Source organism: Temnothorax americanus, unplaced genomic scaffold, assembly GCF_048541705.1.
Source record: "Temnothorax americanus isolate GAGA-0224 unplaced genomic scaffold, ASM4854170v1 Scaffold18, whole genome shotgun sequence".
NCBI classification, from domain to species: domain Eukaryota; kingdom Metazoa; phylum Arthropoda; class Insecta; order Hymenoptera; family Formicidae; genus Temnothorax; species Temnothorax americanus.
The window spans coordinates 1,027,227-1,038,597 of record NW_027509318.1 but is presented as its reverse complement, the minus strand read 5'-3'; the positions used below and the strand labels follow the sequence as shown (position 1 = coordinate 1,038,597).

At 42.5% G+C, this 11,371-nt stretch overlaps 1 long non-coding RNA gene across 2 annotated transcripts; it reads left to right on the top strand.

Annotated features, from left to right (window-relative positions):
* The first annotated feature begins 747 nt into the window (after positions 1 to 747).
* On the top strand, positions 748 to 8,078 carry LOC143896308 (uncharacterized). Of its 2 annotated transcripts, none has more exons than XR_013256608.1 (3): positions 748 to 4,347; positions 4,546 to 5,800; positions 6,084 to 8,078. It is a non-coding gene; the product is annotated as an uncharacterized LOC143896308 (long non-coding RNA). The 2 variants fall into 2 exon arrangements; XR_013256609.1 differs by lacking the exon at positions 748 to 4,347 and having other exon boundaries at positions 4,365 to 4,853; positions 5,371 to 5,800.
* The last annotated feature ends 3,293 nt before the right edge of the window (positions 8,079 to 11,371 follow it).

Here is an 11,371-nt window from a genome sequence, read left to right as displayed (position 1 = left end):
CCCGCGCGCGTACGCGGCCATTAACTCGCCGCGCGCGCATAAATAAATCATGCGTGGCTCCTTATCATCCCATGGGGTGGCGAAGCCGGGCCTCGATTTTCGGGACTGGTTTTTTCGACGGTCCTCCGCGTTTACGACGCAGAAGCGATGAGAAGAGCAGCAAGAATACGGTATGCAGATGCAGTAGCCATGCCCGCGGCTCGAATTGCAACAAAGTTACGAGTCGCCTGTTGAATATGCAAGCGGTTCTGGCTAGGTCAAGGGTGTGGGAAGAGGACGCGTAGAAGAAGAAAGACAACATCTCTGTCGAGATCCCGGTGGGCATCCTGTTAAACTCCTGCGGTGCCCTCGGGCTCCCCAGTCGGTATCCGTTGGTGCCTAAAATCCATGTCAGGATACACCTGCGGCTCATAATACGACGATTAAGGCTAAGGCAGACGCATAAAAATGCGGACGACCGAGAGACCGAGTTACGAGATTGCAACTAAGTAAACACTCGCCCTTCTCGGAGCTACCGCCATTGAATATTCAAGGACGAACCAGGATGCCGTCGCATTCAGCCCGCCGACCGGCATTTGCAGGGGGAGGGAAGAAGGATGGGACGCGTCTTCCTTCGTCGCGCGAGATGAAGGACGAGGCGCGAGTGCATCTCTCCGTACACTCTCTGGGAGAAAGATGGAGGGGCACAGCCGCGATAAAAAGAGGTATTGCTCAGAATTTATGGGGGACCCGTTCTCATATGAATGACGCGCCATCCGACCAGCATTGGCTGTGTTATTAGAAAGTATCGCGATATCAACGATACGAGGATAAGGTGAAAGAAAACCCTTAGAATATTCTTAGAATGCGTATATGTTATCCTGGGAAAATTACCGAAAATATTTTCACTTTCAAAAGATGTGAAATTGAAGAAGTTATAAATGCTTTCCGATCATCATGAGAAAGTATCGACGAAACGTTTCTTCGTAAATTATATCTTAATAATGCGTGCGTGGAATATCTTCATGGCGTTCTTTTCGGTATTTTTCAGAGAAATGTTCTTTCTCTGGGAACAATCTCCCAATTCATGCTCTCTGTCGGGTCTCGGCGCTTTAAAGACGACTGAACGAGCCCCACCTGCAGTTTCCCTTTTATTCGGCAAAAGTGAAAAAGCGGAAAAGGGGATGTTGGTTAAATTACTTTCATCGCTTCCACGTGGTCCCACAATTCATCCACGATAAATCCATGTAAATTGCTCACGCACGCATATATACACACGTAGATCGGTGTTAGCTTCACCAAACGCGGATATATATGCAAGTCAAAATTTCATTATGCATGGATTGACCCAAGCTCACATGCTTCAATACTACATCAGCATAGATTGGGATCAAATCCGGAGTTTTTTGGATGACTTCTTTTTTCGGTCTCGGTCAGAGTATGCGCGGCATAATCGGGTCGCCGATAACATATCACGGGTCTCGGTCATCCTCCTCTCTCGCAAACGGTTCCTACTATCGAATGTTCTCGCTCATGATAAAAGTTTTCCCTGTCATGCCAATATTATCGATCTATAAGCCGTATAACGTCCGTGATCGTCAATACTTACTAAACAAATCAATTGTTCACGATTGTAAAATTGAAGCAACAGGCTAAAGAATATATCTCTAAAATCGAACTGAAAATAAGTGACAGAGAGCAAAGGCGAGAAAAAATATATGAACACAGTGTTAATACACATTTAATTACTGCTCGAATGAGGATGTGTGAATGCAATCGAATGTTAAAGGACGTATTATCGTTTAAAATCATTGCGATGTAACAAGGATCGATATGGCCGAATGGTCCCGGTCACGAAACAGGCGCGTTCGTCGCGCGCAAATTTCGCTGTCGATGCGATCGCGAAGAAGAACGTGGAAAAAGCAGTCGTTTATCGTTGTCAGCATGCAAATTGGCGGACGCGCCAGCAAAAGTCAATGACATCGGTCGTGATACACGGTGACGCCGCTGCAGTCGTAAACCCGTCTTTATCGGTGGCATAACAGGTTTCGGTGAAATTTGTACCAACATAACGTGTGCACGCGCGCGCTTCTGTGAACGGAGAGGAAATCTACCACCCGTGGACGACCTGGAAGCGAATTACGTCAGAATCAAGCTGGGGTCCATCGAACTCAGATTCCACGCGTTTACTGCTTTCCGGCATGTTCGCGGCAGTGGGAAAAAATAATCCAGAGCCGCGAGAAAACCAATAAACACTGTTTTCACAACCTACGTTATGTTGGCCCGAAAGCACGAGAGGAAGAAGTAGCACGATGATCAGAAGTACACTCCACTATTGCCCGAATATCTCACGAATAAACATTTACAATTTGTTTTCCTTAAAAGACAGAAAAAACATGTTTTGTTAAAAAACAATTTTTTATTTTAGCAATGAGTGATTTCTCGGAAACAGTGCAATTAGTTGTAGATAACATATGATGCTACAAATGATTCACGCTAAATATTCCATAGCAATTATGAAATAATTGTCGATATTTTTTGCGGCATGTACGCATCTGATACTTCTTTGATTGAATTTATATAACTATACAGTTGTTTACGTTTTGCGAGCGAAATTTCAGAGATTTTTTAGGCTGGAAATCGAATAGCATATAGGAAATCAATAACACGTGCAATTACAGTTCGGCATTCGCGAGAAATAGCGAAAAGAAACGTGAAAGACCGTGAGCAGAAAATATATCGCAGTGTTTGTTATCGCTTAAAACTTCAGCAAGGAAGTCTCTGAAATACTGCCTGACCCAGACGATCGGGGGACTCGTTCATCCCTACTCCGCCTTCCTGGTCGGTCAAGGCCAACATCATCTCCCGCATCTCATTAGTCCTTTTTGCGCTCAATTTCATTCAGTTATCGCACAAAAACGTACAAACATGCAAGTTCGAAGTAAATATGCATTGTTTTCAATTTTAAAACCTCGAGCAGCAACCGCATTGCTGATGTTAATTATCCCTGTAAGTCTGTCACGAATTGCATCTCCCTTGTAAATAATAAAACAACATATGTTTATTAGTAAAATTACGGAAAGCAACGAATACTTAAATTTACAATTTTTGATTAGAATCAGTGCTCTATTATCAAGCGCATTATCAAGCATTATGTGATATTAATTAATTTGTAATGCATGTCCCGATTCTTGTCAAGATGATATGAATTCGCGGTAGGTCAGCGCGCGTATACACTGCGAACGCTTGACACACCGCAATGACTTTTGCATTATTGGAGACAGCACGTTTCGCTCATGTGAGCGAAGGAAACGTCATCGAACTACGTGTGCTGGGATATGTCGGAATATGCTTGACGTAAGACATAAATAGCTGTACCTCGCGAGGCATGCAGTTGCGACGGACAAGTATTAAAAAAAAAAATTAAAAAATGGTAACAGATATATATCGATAAACCCGAAGAAATCTTCATTTGAAAGCCAACGAATGTCAAGGCCAGCGTTCTTACATATTCATTCACCGCAGCGGCCATTACCCCGGAAGAGAGCTCTCGGGGACCAGCGGTTTCGATATGGGCGACAAACAACAAATATCGAAAACAGGAAAGGTATAAAAATGTTGGGTCTTCGGCATTGATGTTGAAAAAATACCATAGGTCCGTTATAGGTTGCGTCCTTCGGTTGTTAATTATATTTGCTTAGAGTTATCTGTATAGCTCGTTACATTACGAAATGTCCAGAAATCTGAGCAGTCATATAATGTCAAAGAAGAAGTCAAAAGAATAGAAATTTATGAAGAAACATAATCGTAACGGTATTTAAATGCAACGATATTGTACAATTGTGTAATTAGTAATGCTTTTAACTAAATTTGTTGACGACGATATTAAAATAATGTCCTCAGCTTGGAAATTCCTATGATATCTCAAAATGGAAATTTCTGGTTAGTCCGAGAGCCTTCTACGCGTATAGCGTAACGAGGAACTCGACGCGTGAATCGCCACGGTCCGTTGGTGTTTCGAATATTCCAGTTACACTTGGGCGGCGAGGGAATCCGGCAGTGATTCATCGGCGCTCCACGGAGGAAAGAATCTCTCTCTCTTTCTCTTTCTTATGCAACTTTCTGATGCAACTGGCGTTTCGTACGACGTAGGAAATGAAACCGCCGAGCCACGCGTCACACGCTCTCTCGTGATACGCGTGCTTATTTACCTGTCGAAACTCGGTCACAGACTGTTCCCGAACCGTATGACGCGTGTTCGTGTGCCTCGACTACACACCATCCGTAGCTACCGTTGACGGAAGAGTCTGTATCTTGGTGAGACAGATCATCGACATCGCAGCAAGTTATTTCAATGGATACAAAACTGTGATTTTTCTTTTAACTTTTATCTCGCATCAACTATTGCTAATATACATTTTTTACTATCAATTTTTAAAAGAGAAAAGTGTGTCTAATTCAAGTAAAGATAAATTCAATTTTCATCATCTTTTTTGTTTGTGCTATTGCTGTAAGTATTCATCTGGAAAGGGATGTTCGTTATTTATCGAGAATTGCTTCTTGTAGTGTCCATCAGTTAACGCTCTAATAGAAGTTAATCCACGAGTTGACGCACTATCATAGGAATATAAATCGCGTCTAGTAGCCGTGCTCAAAGACTGGATTCCTGACTAATGTTGCCATCGGCTAGATAGATGCACGACTCTCCTAAATACATGTCTCCGTCGGGATTCCACTGACTGACGCCGGGGAAAATAGAACCTCCGTTCCTTAATGCGATCCTCTCCGTCCTTCTTCATACGCGCAATTCTCGGCCCTGCGATCAGCCATCCACAACATAAGGCGGATAAGGCCGGGTTAGCCTTCGGGCAAAGGTATTCTTGTTACCTTTCGCGTAAACATCCTCCGAGAAATTCATCTCGGAAAACACGCCGGTAGACACGATAATAATTCCTGCAACCGAAGTACAGGTTCTGTAAGCTCGCCACGTTAAACGAACACTCTTTCGTCTTTTGAGATGAATATCGTAGCTCAATCCAACAATTCGTCATTGATTATTCACTCTTACGATTTTCTAATGATTTAATAGAATTGTCATTTTAATTCGATATAGTTGTACGTTTTCAAATTATTCCAAAATATTTTAGGAGTACCTTCTCTATTAATTTGAAAATCTGATCTGATTATTGCTACATAAAATTGATAACGCGATATCGATTGAATCTTTTCTTCCCTGTCCTTGTATTTTGGTCGACGCTCACCGTTAGCTCCCTTCGGAATGAAATTATATAAAGGCGTAAACAAGATACGTATATATACATACGGAAAATCAGGATTTTCGATCCACGAATATCCTCGCTCGGCGCGTGGCTGATCTCCTTTTTTTTTTAGCAGGTCGCAGTGGGGTCAAATCGGTTGGGACGGTTAAAAATTCGGACCGCATTTAGGTCCCGGTACACAGCTCTACTCTACTCTGCATCCGTCCGATCCGCCCGGGTCCCGGGTGTCCTGCAATTCAGATTTAACCTCCCGCGCATCAGGACCTGTGGATTTATGTGCATTTTGATAACGCAGCGATAGAGGTGGGCGGCTCTATCGCGCATTTCGATGTCCTGGACGCGAGCGGCGAGCGTGTAACGCGTCATGTCGCGTACATTTCGGCCTGCCACTGGTTGCATATCGCCGACACATCAAACACCCACGTCGACCAAAAGTGTCCTTCGGTTAACATCCATTTCGAGGCTGTTATCGGGCGACATCGCATCGTTCCCTTATCCTATAATAAATGGCCGAGTCTCTGACGTCTGTCAAATTCTATAAGGTGAATATAACTTGAAATTTTTTCGTCATTGAGATATTTTTTAGATGATATCATCATGTAGAAAAATAGATAGTTACTATGTTCTAATCGATTTTATAGACTCGTTTAAATTTCTATACTGCATATATGTTAATGTATCTAACGCTTCTGCGTCACCTATCTACATTAATAGATTTTGTTCATAAAAATCTTCACGGCAGATATAAATTCATAGATTCTGTCTAACGTTATGTGCCGTTTAGATAGCACTGTCCGATTGTACGTTATCATCTGTCACTTGCAGCCGATTCTGCCGCGTCAAATTGCGACCGATAGGCATGCCGATTAATTATCGAGCGCCTATGTGCGTCGGTTAGAGCAACTCGGAATATCGCAACTTCTATCAGCGCGCCAAGAGCAGATGCAATTTGACTGTATCCGTTTTAAACCGCGCGTCAGATGCGATCGGGATACCGCTTAAGGACTCCGACATTAATATCCTGCCAAGAAGAAGCTGTCCAGGTCCGATCGTCGATCCGTTGGTCGCTTGCATTTTAAATGAAAATCTGATCGACAATTATAGCTTTAAATCTACATGTATTATAGTTATTTTTTAGGACATGAAATATAATTCCGTGTATCCGCGATATTTAAACAATATTTTTTCTTATTTTAAATAATTTATACTCTAAGAGAATCTTTATATTTCCGTGCATAATCTTTTTCTCCGTGCAACCTGAATTATTTTACATTAGAATAAGAGTTTAATTTTAGATATCCAGTCCATTGAATATAGTTTTCTTCAACGTCGGAGTGCGAGATCTCCAAAACGAATCCTCGAGAGACGAACCATCGCCTGGCAACAATGTCGCTCGGATTTTCGTCGGAAGATCGCAAACATTATCGTGCCGATTCTCCGCCGAGATGGTAGAATTATACCGATGTCTCCCTTTTTTTTTCTCGATGCAGCACTCCCCGCGATACCGATACGTAAGATCGAATGCTGGACCCACGAAAGTTAGACAGATGCACCCGGGCCATGATTTGAAATCCAAATCGACGTCGCTGCATCAAAATCGCCGGGCACAGAGCAACGAATACATTTATAGCAAATATCATCGTATCTTTCCTCTTCTTTTCCTCACCCCCTTTTCTCTTATCCTTCTTTTCTCGTTATTCTGGTCCTCTGTGAATTTTGTTCGACAACGGTCTGTGGAAATGACATTACGACTTACGATATAATATTATGCTCATAAACCATCCATTTCTCGATCTGTCGATCTCGATGTTCACCGGATGCAAAATCCCGTAACCTGCTTGTCGTAGGTTTTGGCCGATTTCGACGTCACCTTGAAGGAGATCCTCGAGCGTCTGCGGATTTCTATGCATACGTCCTTCAGGACGATCGCGTTAGGCGTTTGCATTGGACATTGATGTACATAAAAGAACAGTTCTCTGTTGGGGACTAGAATAAAGTTGCCAGCTGGAACATAGATCTCTTTCTTTTCGTTGTTTTTACCTTGTGGTAGGCTAGCTCTCTTCGTCGCTTTCGCACATTTTTTTCTCGAACAATTAAAGATTTGTGACAGAATTAATTTTTATATCTCGAATAGGAAGGATATGTTGTATAATTGTCGTACTTTTTTTTTTATAAAATTGCATGTCTCTTTATGTCTTATTATAATGTTACAAACATAGTTTACATCACAACAGATCTGTAAACGTTCAAAAAAAATTTTTTTAAGTACGATTTTTAATGTAATTTTACTTTTATTTCTAACGTGTCTCTCAGCCGAGCATCTCGCTCGGACGGATCCCTTAGTATAGCAACGCGAGTCGCCATTGAAACGCGTTCTATTCGATACCGCGACTCGTCTAACCTGAACACGAGCTGTTTTTGTGGAAAAACTCCGCCTAGAAGAGTCCACAAGACCAGTTCGCCTAGCTTAGAACTCTAAGTACATGGTCATGACCTCGGATTACTCGATAAACGAGAACGTGCCTGGAATGCTGCTGCAAATTGTTATATAGGTTTTTGGAGGAGAGAACTCGCCTATTTCGTAGTAAATTCAAGTGAAGTTTGATTTATAAATGTCGTGGGAGATAAAAACGTTTCAATAGTTTTTTACATTTAACAAACTGGAACGAACTGACTTAATTGTGGGCTTGTCGAAATAAATTTTTGTTCAATCAAGAAATCATAATTTGCGAATTAATTGGATTAAATTGGAGACGTTAAAAATATAATAGTTTAATCTAATTAACAATTTCTTTGTGTTGACGCTTACAAATAGCGCGTTTTATTCCTTTAGAGATCAACGCAGAAGCATGACCGCAGTAGGTGACAAAGGTGGACATTTAAGCGCGCTGCCTGGTTGGACAGACTAATTTCCCTTTTATCGGATGGCCGCTTGGCCGCGATAATTGGATGCTCGTCGCGAAAGTTCGTCCGCGGGTGAAATTAAATGGTGCGACATTCAAACGTGAGAGAGCACCCGAAAACCGGTTCCGCCGCAACGCTCGCGTCGCAAGATGCGGCCGACCGACCGGACGGCCGCCGCCGCGCCAGCCGGCTCGAGATAAATCGACACGGAAGAGTGTCGTAATCGAGGAGGCCGGAGAGGAATCGCGGACACCACCTCACGTGGTGCATAATACAGGTGCCGAGCGCGTAAGATGTTCTTCGTCTTTCCATCCGCGGAAAATCGGGCCCCTCAGCATCGTAAAAAAATGATTGATATCTAGGGGAGATAGATTGGCTAAACAATATAATTCGCTATACCTATATATACATACATAAAAATATGCAAATAAATGAAAATGTGTTTCATATGGCAAAGAAGACAACGTGAGAAGTTGCAAGCGGCGAATCGCAATCGCGATAAAATGGACTACTTCTTTGTCGTTGTCACTTTTTCTCGTTCCCATTCGTGCGGCGAAGCTTCGTTACAGCGGTGTTAATATTCGCGCCGGCTCGATCTAGAACCAAATACTTATTCATTTGCTCGGTTACGAGAGAGCTTCGACGTAACGATTCCGCGTTTGTGCGATCGGCGAGCGAGACGCTTCGGTAATGACCTAGGTAGACTATATTGCGCGAACTATAAGAGTTACATTACCCTCGATATTTTTACATTGAAATTAATCAGATTAAAAGGTAGACACTCTTTTTATACAACGCAATCTTAAAATTATTTCTCCACGTTTCGCATATATTTTCTGCAACATTCATAAAATGAATGTTGATCGTTGCGAAATTAAATTCTTAACGATATCACCTTAATAAAAAAGGCCTGACGCATCGACTTTTTTGACAAAAAAGCGAAGTGGCAAAAAATCCAAGTGTCAAATTTTTCACCAAAAAATCGAGGTGTCAGTTTTTTTTCGGGATTGAAATTAAACACTAATATCGCAACCGATTGAATTACGCGGATCAAATTTCTGTTCGTAGCCGAAATTCCGTTCGTTCAAAATCGCCTTAGCGCGACATCGCGGAAATGATGAAAGGATTTCGCGCAAGAAAAAAATGTCGATGCAAAGAGAAAACTTAGGACTTCCCGTTCCCTAGATCGAGACTCTAGACGTAAAAAAACTTTTACCTTCGATCGGCATCAGCATGTCTAACGCGTGTCTCGTAACACGTCGCAGTGGAGAAGGCGCGAGGCGTCGGCGTCGTCAAGCCGAGCATGGGGCGCGCGACGCCGCGCCGCGCTGCGCTGCGCTGCGCGAACGGGAGATCCCGGTCTCTCCATAAATGTATCCGTCGCGAATTTTGCAATTGGCATATCCATCGACCGGGATATCTGCTCCCGTTCGCTTCTGGTCGCGTTGCATTATATGCACGCCGCTTATCCGCGCTTATGTAAAAGCGCGTCTCTCTTGACCGTTAGAGCTCAATGCACGACCGCTACACGCAGATCGAGCGTGTCAGCGCGGACGCGCCTCGCGGAGGGATATCTCGCATGTGCGTGCTCTCGATCTGCCGGCGCGCGGCGTCGGCGGAGAAGGGGGTGCAAGGGAGTACGCCCGTTACATTTTCAATAATTTCTTACGCAACTCGTCGAGCCGCGTTGGAATCTTGCCGTCTGTCTAAATGCAATTCGGCCGACTCAGCGTCGATTCTGTGAATTTGCATGCCTCCGTCTTCCAGCAGCTCGCGCTTCCCACCTATCCACTATATATCTGCCCGCGTACATTTTTGGACGAGTTTTCCATGCGAATTTATTCGGCGAAGTTACCCGGCTTGGTAACTGAATGCGGCATAACCGCTGGTCGATACGTTGATAGAATACAATATTTTTTTATCTTATAGATAAGTTATCAAATAGTCTCTCGCGGACACGGTGAAATTGGAATTCAAGTATAAACGGAATTATTCGATAGCCCTACTATAATAGCTTAGATTTAGAAAGACCTTGTCCTTGAGTAAGCACGTGGCACAGTTACGAATAATGCGAAAATTTTTTTGGGTCATGTTTATTTCGTGACGATGTGAGGAGGTCCTCGAATAGGACGCAGATAAATCAAAGGCATGTCGTAATCGAGTGGTCGATGTTGTGCTCTTGAGCCTTAGAGAAGGACGAAGAATTTTATCCGCGTTCTGCGTGCGACGTGTAAAAACATCGAGGAACAAATGACACCGAGGGTGGAAGCTATGGATTTTTCAGCACGTCGACCGGTGTTCCGTTCGTGTGGCGGTCCTCGGAGCTATCCTCCGCTATATCCTCAACTGTCCTACAAATCCAGGCAAAAGGACGAGCGGACTGCAAGGCAGGCGACCATCACCGCGCGTCCCGCCGCCAATCTTATTCATTGCTAATCCGGATAACCTTGATTTTCGGTGCTGGTTGCCTTCGTATCGGCCGTCTCGGAATATATCTGCCACACTTTTTATCGTCGACGCATCTATCTGCCAGATCGGCCAGATCGGCCGTGCGACCATCAAAATCAACCAGAAATAAACCTCAAACACGAATCTTGGCCATGCATTGCGTCGCACCAAGGAGAATACATCATCAAAGATTTACCGCGAATCAAGATCAATGATGTGATGAAAATTGACGAAACAATTCAGCTTTTTCCGCAGCTTAAGACAATAAGCTCGGACCGATCTTTTTTAATTGAAAATTTAAGAATAACTTTTACCGATTCGTCATTTTGGCGTTTCTTAATCAAATATGTAAGTAAGCATGGTAAGGAATATGAATTCACACCATGTGTAATCGTGTTATTTCAATTCGTCCTTCATTGCTGTGTCGAGTACTTGAAAAGTGTGTCGCGCTGCTTATTTCACTTTCTTCAGCTTTACTTCTTCTTTCTTTGTAATAATTATATTTATAATTCAATCTTATTTCGGTTTTTAGTGAGACAATTTTATTGCAGTAATCAGATGTATTCAGTATTTTTCTGTTATATATATATATATATATATATATATATATATATATATATATATATATATATATATATAACAGAAAAATACTGAATACATCTGATTACTGCAATAAAATTGTATTATATATATATATATATATATATATATATATATATATATAATATACTTATATAAAATACACATTAAATATAAATGTT